The sequence below is a fragment of the Hyla sarda genome, chromosome 2, assembly GCF_029499605.1.
Source record: "Hyla sarda isolate aHylSar1 chromosome 2, aHylSar1.hap1, whole genome shotgun sequence".
In the NCBI taxonomy this organism is placed as follows: Eukaryota; Metazoa; Chordata; class Amphibia; order Anura; family Hylidae; genus Hyla; species Hyla sarda.
This window is the reverse complement of record NC_079190.1, coordinates 389148191-389158839: the sequence shown is the minus strand read 5'-3', so window position 1 is coordinate 389158839 and position 10649 is coordinate 389148191. Positions and strand designations below refer to the sequence as shown.

Below are 10649 nucleotides of genomic sequence, written 5' to 3'. Positions count from 1 at the left end.
AGTTATTATTATTATACTCTTTGACACCATACAGAGTTTTTTTCTTTCGTTGGATAACCTGTTGTCACAACAGCTTATCTAAGTGAAGCACATTAGTAATGTCACAATATCTTGCCTAAATAAAACTCACTTTTTTGGGGTATAGACCCTAGGGTTGCCACTAGCGGGACTTGAATGCTGATGGCACCATTTGTTTTATGTTCCTAGGGTACCAAAATACCTTGTCCTGACCCTATGTGTGTTACACTATCCTAGGGATGAAGTCATACATAATATTTTTAGGAAAAACTGCAAATCTTGTGGAATTCTTTCATGAAAGCAAACCCATTGCATTAAAAATAGCATTTTAGTCTGTAGGCAGCATGTTATAAAGCAGGAGGGGCTGAGCAGCTTGAGGTGTGTGTGTATATATATATATATATATATATATATATATATATATATATAGGAATATGCAAATCAGCTCATTACATCACCTTTTCAGGCGATGTTCCCTGGTATCAGCTTAGCTCCAGTTACGGAATATAAAAAGCTAATCGGGATTAATGCCAAGCCAGAACTATCTCTCTCCAGAAGGAAAGAGTACCCATCTGCAGACAGCTGTTTTGGGGTACTTGCCCCTCGTCAGTACAGAGCAGGGACCAGGAGTGGTGAACTCTCCCTGAGTTAAATACTCATCTCGTTTAGTAGGTCTAAGGCCCCTCATCTCAGCCAAGCCAGTTCACCCTGCTCTGTACTGACAAGGGGCAAGTACCCTGAAACAGCTGTCTGCAGATCGCTTCTCGGCCTTTTGGCTAATATCAAGTGTAGTATCTGTTCTTATCAGTTTTTCATGCCGGTGGACAGTAACGCCGATATGGGGCTGGTGGGGATGGGTGCTGCATGGAGGATGCAGGTGTACCAGGGCTTTCCGGGGCTGGTTCTGAGGAATCAGCTCGACGGCTGCTCCGATGTGACCTGTTCCCTCCGGGTCTCGCCATGAGGCTGAGAGGGTCTAGAGCCGAGGTACTTTTGTGCCTCGGGGAGTGGTGACCCCGAGGTGCCGAAACTCACTGGGAGGATAGACTCACTGAGTTAAAGCACGGGCACCATAATCTCTTCACCTTGTGGCACTCACCTCTTGATTCCCGGCCTTCTGGCTAGGATCAGAGAAATTTTTATAGATCCGGCCGGATGTCCGGGCAGTATATCTGCACACATTCACTTATTTATTTCTTTTTTTGTCTCACTGTGTCACTTTTTGCGTGTTGTGTGTTCACAGGATTTGTCAGGATGCGGTAGCCCTTCTGGGTGTCCCTCCTGGCGGTCTAGGGGAGGTGTGTGTGGCCATTAGGTTCCGCACCTCCCTGCAAACACCCCGGGTACTCCTGCTTTGGCAGGGTACCTACCGTAATCGGCTCTGCGGGCAGATACCTTGGCTAACGCCAAGGGGGATGTCGGGAGCATTTGTGGTCCCCTAGTAGCTTCGGCGAAAAGGGACATCGAACCTGGAACCTCGCAGGTACCTTTTGGTCCGGAGGCGAAGGGTAAGGTTTGTTGGGGGGCCTCTCTCCTATCGGAGAAGGGCTTGCGATAGACCGCATCCTTTGTGCACGTTTTTTTAGTGTAACACGTTTGCACTTTTTCTTGCACTTTGGGTGAATCGAAAGCACGTTCCTCGGCTTTAAAAAAAAAAAAAAAAAAGAAACAGCTGTCTGCAGATGGGTACTCTTTCATTCTGGAGAGAGAGTTCTGGCTTGGCATTAATCCTGATTAGCTTTTTATATTCCGTTACTGAAGCTAAGCTGATACCAGGGAACATTGCCTGAAAAGGTGATGTAATGAGCTGATTTGCATATTCCCCTACCCAGAATGCCTGCGGAGTACTTAGTGACCCTTCAAAGCTCCGTCACGCCAGGAGTGGTGAACTCTCCCTGAGTTAAATACCCATCCCGTGTATATATATATATATATATATATATATATATATATATATATATTGTAAGGATTTCACCCTGGGGATAGCTCTGGGATCGTCCTTGACACAGCCAGAGGAAACATTTCTTGACAATAAACCGGCAAACAGCAAGTCCTTTCTGCAAGTCTGGCTCCTCGCCAGCTTTATTAGACAAGTTGCATAATACATAAAAATATGACAGGCAGGAACAAACCAAAATCCTAGACCGTCCACTTCACTGTTGTGAGTGTCACTCACAGCCCTGGCTGTGTACTCCTCGCAAGGACCCTGCCTCCCTCCAAAGCCACCTTGCTGTCTTCTGGGGAGAGCCCAGACTACACTGTCTGACTTCCTTTGAAACATACTTCCCCTCTTTGCTGCCTCATTGATTAGGCCCCAGGTGGAGGTTCCTCCAGGATCAGCTAGGGAAATACACCCTTTCCTTGCCACACTGTCACAATATATATATACACACAGTATCTTACATAAGTGAGTACAATCTTTACATTTTTGTCAATTTTTATTTCTATCTTTTTATGTGACAACACTAAAGAAATGATGCTCTGCTACAATGTAAAGTTGTGAGTGCACAGCCTGTATAACAGTGTATAATATTGTGTCAAAATAACTCAACACACAGCCATTGATGTCTAAACCTTGCCAACAAAAGTGAGTACATCCCTTAGTGGAAATGCCATTTTCCCACCCTTCCCTCCTTGATATTATAGCTCTCACACTCTCTAATAACGGTCACCTGAAGTCCAACATGACACCTAATGGCAAAGATTTTTCTGATGATTCTGAAAAAAAGGATTGTTGTTCTAAATAAAAATGGGGTAGGCTATGTAGAAGATTTCCAAGACCCTGAAACTGAGCTGCAGAACAGTGGGCAAGACCATACAGCCATTTCACAGGACAGATTCAACTCAGAACAGGTTTCGCCATGGTCGACCAAAGAAGTTGAGTGCACATGCTCACCGTCATATCCAGATGGGGTCTTTGGGAAATAGATGTATGATTGCTGCCACCATTGCTGCAGAGGTTGAAGGGGTGAGATGAGGGGGGCTGTGTGTGTGCATTAAAACAATAAGACAAGTTAGGTTAAGGCCATTAATATCTAGGGAGCCTGTGCATTCCATTCTTTATTCCATTTTGACAGAATACTGACATATCCATAAAAATTAGCATATCCTATGACTAATACAGCTCTCATCCTGGTCAGTTAATCAAAGTATATTGCAAAAACTATTTTCTATAAAGTCCATTTAGGTTTTTAATTGCAAAGCCAGGAACAGATTGTACATGGAGGATACATATACTGAGACTTCTCCTATTTCCAATTCTATTTCTGACTTTAACCCCTTAAGGACCAATGCAAATAAACCTGTACGCCCCTGAAAGACCAGGCCTGTTTTTTCAAATCGGGGATGTCTGTCTTTATTAGAGAATAACTCTGGTAACGTTTTGCCAATCAAGATAATTCTGACATTGTTTTTTTGTCACAAGTTGTCCTTCATGTACATAGTAAAAGTAAGCCGATATCATTTGTAGTTTTTTTTTACAATGCAAAAAATCATGACATTTTTACAAAAAATTACGATTTTTTGCTATTTTAACACTAATTGGTTGCATATATTTATACATACTGACCAAATAGTTTATGAAACTTATACTTTCAGATGTCTACTTTATTTTGACTTCATTTTTTAGTTTTTAATTAACATTTTAAATTAGTTAGAAGCCTAACAATTTAACTTGAAATTTAGAAAATTTTGAAAATTTGAAAAGTACATCTTTTTTTATGTGCTATGCAAGGTTTGCAGAAATTAAAAGGTAGTAGAACATAGGAACACCCCCCCCCAAATGACCCCATTTTAAAAACTAGACCCCTCAAGGTATTCGCTAGGGGGTACAGTGAGTATTTTAACACCATAGTTTTTTGGCAGGAATTATTACAAAGTCAGTGTTAAAAATTCGAAAATTGCAATTTTTCACAAATGCATCATTTGGGGGGGCATATTTTTTGTACATCACTTCTGATATTGAAAGAAATGCACCCTATATTTTATTTAGCTGCTTGTCCCATGTTCGGAAATACCCCCGCTTTGGCCATATATGGTTCCTTGGCCGCGTGGCGGGACTCAGAAGGAGAGGAGCGCCATTTGGCTTTCAGGGCAGAACAGTACCCCCACCCCCACAAGTGACCCCATTTATATACCGCACCCCTACAAGTTATTGGCTGGACCAGGGACCTCTCTGTCCTTGGTCGGCTGGCAGTGTAACCTGTCTGTCTGTGACAGTTAAGGCTCCTGATGGATATATCCGCCATGTTGTGGGAATAAGCACCCGCTCATGGCGAATATATCCATTACTGCTGCGGCTGGGTAGCTCAGTGTGTCCGCTCATGACTGCTGGCGGAAAATCCGCCGCTATGAGTGGACGCACAAAGCTACCCAGCCGCAGCAGCGAGCTCATTACCGTGACTGCTGCATAATGTGTAGGATCACGTGGCGGACATCCGCAGCATATTACATGCTGCGGATGTCCGCCAATGTGATCCTACACATTATGCTTTTTTTTTAAAATAGATTCATTTAATAAATGTATTTTTAATATATATATATATATATATATATATTTTTTTTTTTTTACACTTTTATTACATTTTTATTTATTTTTACACTTTTATTTTATTTATTTATTTATTTTTACACTTTTTAATGCTTTGTATTCCAAAGCATTACAGTTATATGCTGCCTGCCAGTTTTCACTAGCAGGCAGCATATTTCACTAGCAGGCAATACCCAGGGCAGACCTGGGGGTCTTTGTAGGACCCCCGGCTGCCCAGGTATGCAGCAGCACCTCGCGATGCTCCGGGGTGCGGCAGGAGAGACAGAAGGAGCCCCCTCCCTCTGTCAGAATTCCTTACAGCGCGTGGTCACTTCTGACCGCAGCTGTAGGGGTTAAACTGTCGGGAGTGAAGTGAACTTCACTCCCGGCAGTGCGGCCACACACAGCACCCCGCGATCGCGCTGCGGGGTGCTGCAGAGGAGACAGAGGGAGCCCCCTCCCTCTGTCAGAACTCCTTACAGCGCGCGGTCAATTCTGACCGCGGCTGTAAGGGTTAAACTGTAGGAGTGAAGTGAACTTCACTCCCAGCAGTGCGGCAGGCCCCGGCCAGCCGCGTATTACACGCAGCACCCCGCGATCGCGATGCGGGGTGCTGCAGAGGAGACAGAGGGAGCTCCCTCCCTCTGTCATAACACTTACAGCCCGCGGTCACTTCCGACCGCGGCTGTAAGGGTTAAAACTGCCGGGACCGAAGTTTACTTCGGTCCTGGCAGTGCAGCAGGGTCCCGGCTGTGTGATAAAGCCAAGTCCCTGCCGCGATCTCGTGGGTGCACTGGGCAGCACCCACGAGAAGAATGGACGAGTGTAGACGTCCAGGTGCGGGAACGCCCGCCAACCTGGACGTCTATACTCGTCCATGGTCGTTATCGGGTTAAATGTAATAATTACTATTACAACCCTGAACATGTGAACACACACTCATGGGGCATGTGAACAGGGGTTGCCTATGTTAAAGGGGTTATCCAGGAATAGAAAAACAGAGCTGCTTTCTCTTAAAAACTGCTTCCTGACTGTCTCCAGGTTGTCTCCACTTAAGTGAACTGAGCAAAGTTGTAAAACCACACCCAACCTTGAGACAGATGTGGAACTGTGTTTGAAAGAAATTAGCTGTGTTTTTCTATTCCTGGATAACCCCTTTAAAGGGAAACTGACAGGCTGTTCACCCACACTAAACCCAATATATTGGGTTAAAGTGCAGGTGAACAGCATTAAGTGGTCCCTTACTTTTTAAAGAGTACCTCTCATGATCTTGTAAAATTTTATAATCCTCCCAGATCACTGCCCCATCATAATAAACCACTCCCTGCCTTTATTTTTACTATTTTTTTAGTTTTCTACCTTGATATTGCTCTGCATTTTCTGCTCAGTCTCAGTCAGATTCAGGCTAGGAAGGGGGCATTACCCAGCAGACGTGACATCATCTGAAGCCAAACAGGGGAGAATGTCCTCCCTCTGCTACACACAGCCCAGAGCAGTTAAGTGTGCGAGATAACCTATGATTGGTTAAGGCTGTCCACCTCAGCACTCCAGACTGCATTTCCTGATTTTGGACTCCTGCCAGGCCATCAGGAGTCCAAAGTTTGTGCAAGAGATGGGGGGAAATATGCTCTGGACAAGTAGGGAGACACCTAGTGGCAGATTTTTTATACATAAATAAAACACAGAAAACTTTATTTTTTAAGCAAAGTACATTAGAAAGATTTTTTAGTTACCATTTGTTTTAATGACAGTGCCCATTTAAAGGGCCAGTATTGAAAGAGTTATGTCCATTTAATCTCCTATTGCTATTGAGCTATTGTGCACAATGGAGGCAGGGAACTGCCATGCCGTACTGCCCAGCCTCCTCAATTTTCCCTGCTCTGCCCACCCCTGTCATGAAAATAGTAATGTCTTCACTCTTACGTCACTAGGATGTAATAGTCTGCCGAAGCATGAGCAATTTGTTCTTTGAGCAGAGCACAGATGCCAACAGGCTCTCAACTCCTAGTGGCTGTGTATTTTTTGCATTTGCACAGAATTTGTGGGGTATTTTTTGGAATTTATGCAGAATTTCTGTGCGTTCAACAAAGAGTCCCATTTACTTCAGTGGAGCTCTGTGCAGAATTCAATGTTTTTGCAGAATCTGGAATGCAGGCTGCTGAATGTAAATAGGACAGCAAAATCCCCATTCAACGCAATGTGCAGTAAAGTTTGCTGAATTTTCAAGCAGAATTTTTCAAACAGATTCCACTTGGAAATATCGTAAGGCTAGGTTCAGACTATGGAATTTCCGCCTGCGATTCTGCTTTGAAATTGCAGGCGGAAATTCCGCTTGCTAAAATGTATAGTGTAGTGAATGGTTTTCCGTTCACAAATTCACACTTAGAAATTTATGAAGTGGAATTTGTGAACGGAAAATCCGCTTAGAAATTTCCGCCTGAAGAAAGGGGTTGCTCTTTCTTCAGGCGGAAATCCGTGCGGAACACATTGCAGTCTATTGGAGACTGCAGTGTCTGCGCGGTCCTAGCGCCGACTGATTCAGTCAGCGCTGGCCGCACTCGGAATCTCCGGGCGGAAATTTTCTGCCCGGAGATTCCGTAGTCTGAACCTAGCCTTATGTGAACATAGCCTTATTTTGTTCTAGGAATGTATCTAACCCTGTTTTTAAGCCCTCTATTTATGCTGTGACCAGTTCTTGAGGCATACTGTTCCATTAATTCATAGCTCTTCTGGAAAAGCAAGCTTGTCGCCCCTGGAGGCTAAACCCCTTAATGATCAAGGACGTAAATTTACGTCCTGGTGCTACGGTAATTAGCGCTCCAGGATGTATATTTACGTCCTGTACATGACTGCGAGCATCGGAGCGATGGTTGGATCATGTACGGCTGGTCCCGGCTGCTGATCGCGGCATCTGCGATCACGCGGATGTCTGTCATGAACCCCTCAGATGACGTGATTAATACAGATCACGGCATCTGCGGCAGTGAGGTCAGAAATAAGGATGATCGGATCGCCTGCAGCGCTGCCACAGCGATCCGATCATCCAGAACGGCGCACGGAGGTCCCCTCACCTGGCTCCGCTGCCTTCCACGGGTCTTCTGCACTGGTCTGAGATCGAGCAGACCTGAGCAGAAGATAGCCAATAACACCTATGCATAGCACTGAACAGTATTAGCAATCAAAGGTTTACTATAAATAGATGACTTGGACTGTACCAGGGAGTGGAGTCTAAGGTGCCGCTGGTTTTCACCAGAGCCCGCCGCAAAGGGATGGAGTTGCTGCGGCAGGCGGCACCCAAGTCGCTACCCCTTGCACGGCTCGACCACACAGGCGGCTGAGGAGATGCAAGGTACAGGAGGGATAAGGCAGCTCTTAGTCAGGATAGCAGAAGGTCAAGTAGGCAAAGTAGCGTAGTCAGGATGTAGCAGGAGGTCAGTAGGCAGGCGGCAGAGGAGCAAGGTCAAGTCACAGAGCAAAGTATCAGATACACGGAACGGCAACTCTCAGGAATGCTTTCTCTCAGACACAAGGTAACAAAGATCCGGCAGGGAAGTTAGGAGGGTGGAGGAATTTATCAATGAGCCACAGGGGAATTACACTAATGAGCGCACTGGCTCTTTAAATCTTAAAGCTTCAGCACGCACGTGCCCTAGGGGACGGGGACACGCGCACCGGAGCAGAGAGGAAGAGGCTGGGGCAGGAGAAGCACCAGGTGAGTGACGGCCTGGGTCCTAGCCTATGCCAGCAGCAGCAAGTAACGGGACCATGCGCTCACGGCCAGCACGGCCAGCATAACGTAACACATACTAATTTGGTTAAAAGGTTTGCGATTTTTTTTCTAAGCACAAAAATAATAGAAAAGTATGTAATAATGGGTATCATTTTAATCAAATTGACCCACAGAATAAAGAACACATGTCATTTTTACCGTAAATTGTGCAGTGTCAAAACTAAACCTTCCAAAATTAGCAAAATTGCGTTTTTCTTTTTAATTTCCCCACATAAATAGTATTTTTTTGGTTGCGCCATACATTTTATGATAAAATGAGTGATGTCCTTACGCGGGACAACTGCACAAAAAACAAGCCCTCATACTGGTCTGTGGATGAAAATATGGAGACGAGGAGGAAAAAACGAAAATGCAAAAAGAAAATTGGTCCAGTCCTTAACTCCTTAAGGACACATGACGTACCGCTACGTCATGTGTCCCGGTCCTGCGATATAACGCGGGGTTACACGGTAACCCCGCATCATATCGCGGCGGGCCCGGCCTCATAGTGAAGCCGGGACCAGCCGCTAATAGCGCGCGGCACTGATCGCTTTGAGCGTGCGGCTTAAAACAAAAGTGAAAGTGCCCAGCTAGCTCAGGGAGCTGTTCGGGATCGCCGCGGTATAATTGCGGCATCCCGAACAGCTGTACTACAGGAGGAAGGTCTCTTACCTTCCTTCCTGCAGTCCGATCGCTGATTGAATGCTTCAAGCCTGAGATCCAGGCTTGAGCAATCAATCACCGATTTCACTGATTGTTGCCATGCAACGGCAAGGCAGCAGTCTGTGCATGAAATCAGCCATTGCAAGCTGATAGGTCTCTATGGCACCTATCAGCTTTCAAAAAAAAAGTGTAAAAAAAAAGTTAACCCTTTCAGGTATTCCCTTCTGAATTAAAAGTTTGAATCACCCGGCATTTCCTAGTAACAAAATAAAACAGTGTAAATAAAAATACACATATGTGGTATCACCGCGTGCGTAAATGTCCGAATTATAAAAATATACCACTTTTTAAATCGCACGTTCAATGGCGTATGCGCAAAAAAATTCCAAAGTCCAAAATATTGCATTTTTGATCACTTTTTCTACCACAAAAAAGTGAATAAAAAGTGATCAAAAAGTTTGATCAGAACAAAAATGGTACCGCTAAAAACGTCAGATCACGGCACAAAAAATTTGCTCTCATAGCGCCCTGAACACAGAAAAATAAAAAAGTTATAGGGGTCAGAAGATGACAATTTTAAACGTATAAATTTTCCTGCATGTATTCATGATTTTTTTCTGAAGTGACACAAAATCAAACCTATACAAGTAGGGTATCATTTTAACCGTATGGTCCTACAGAATAAATATAAGGTGTAATTTTTGCCAAAAAATTTACTGCGTAAAAACAGAAGCCCCAAAACTTACAAAATAGTGTTTTTTCTTAAATTTTGTCGCACATTGATTTTTTTTCCCGTTTCACCGTAGATTTTTGGGTAAAATGACTAATGTCATTACAAAGTAGAATTAGTGACACAAAAAATAAGTCATCATATAGAATTTTAGGTGAAAATTTTAGGTGAAATTTGCAAGGCAGCAGTGCTAACCACTAAGCCACCATGCTGCCCTTAGCACACATATGCTATGCATCTGCTATGCATGGTTGCTAAAATGGACAGAGATGTCAGCAGAGAGCACTGTGGTTGTGATGTCATCAGTGTTCCAAAAAGAAAGGAATTTCCTCTGTAGCATTCAGCAGCTAATAAGTACTGGAAGGATTAAGATTTTTTAATAAAAGTAATTTACAAATATGTTTAACTTTCTGGTACCAGTTGATTTTAAAAAAATTATAGTTTTTCCACCGGAGTACCCCTTTAACCACTTAAGGACCTAGGGCGTATGGATACGCCTTGACGTCCTGGTACTTAAGGACCCAGGGCGTATCCATACGCCCGTGGGAATTTCGGTCCCCGCCTCGCGCCGGGCGGGGATCGGGCCGGGGTGACTGCTGATATCAATCAGCAGGCACCCCGTGCAAATGCCCAGGGGGGTCATCAGACCCCCCCCCCCCTGTCGGCGATCGGCGCAAATCGCAAGTGTATACACACTTGCGATTTGCGCCGATTCCGGGTCATACGGGTCTATTGTGACCCGGTGACCCGGAATAGAAGGGGGATCGCGGTTTTCTAAGACACCCACGATCCCCCTGTAGGCATAGGAGTGAGGTGGCAGGGTTGCCACCCCTCCTATCCCTGCTATTGGTCTGCTATTGATCGTCAGAGGCGACGACCAATAGCAGACCGGGGGCGGGGGGGTTAACTTTCGTTTTCCCCGTCCTGCCCACCCACAATAG

The 10649-nt window shown here is 44.8% G+C and overlaps 1 non-coding gene across 1 annotated transcript; it reads left to right on the top strand.

Moving 5' to 3' along the window:
- The first annotated feature begins 774 nt into the window (after positions 1–774).
- Positions 775–962, top strand: LOC130359946 (U2 spliceosomal RNA). Its single transcript, XR_008890507.1, has one exon. It is a non-coding gene; the product is annotated as a U2 spliceosomal RNA (small nuclear RNA).
- The last annotated feature ends 9687 nt before the right edge of the window (positions 963–10649 follow it).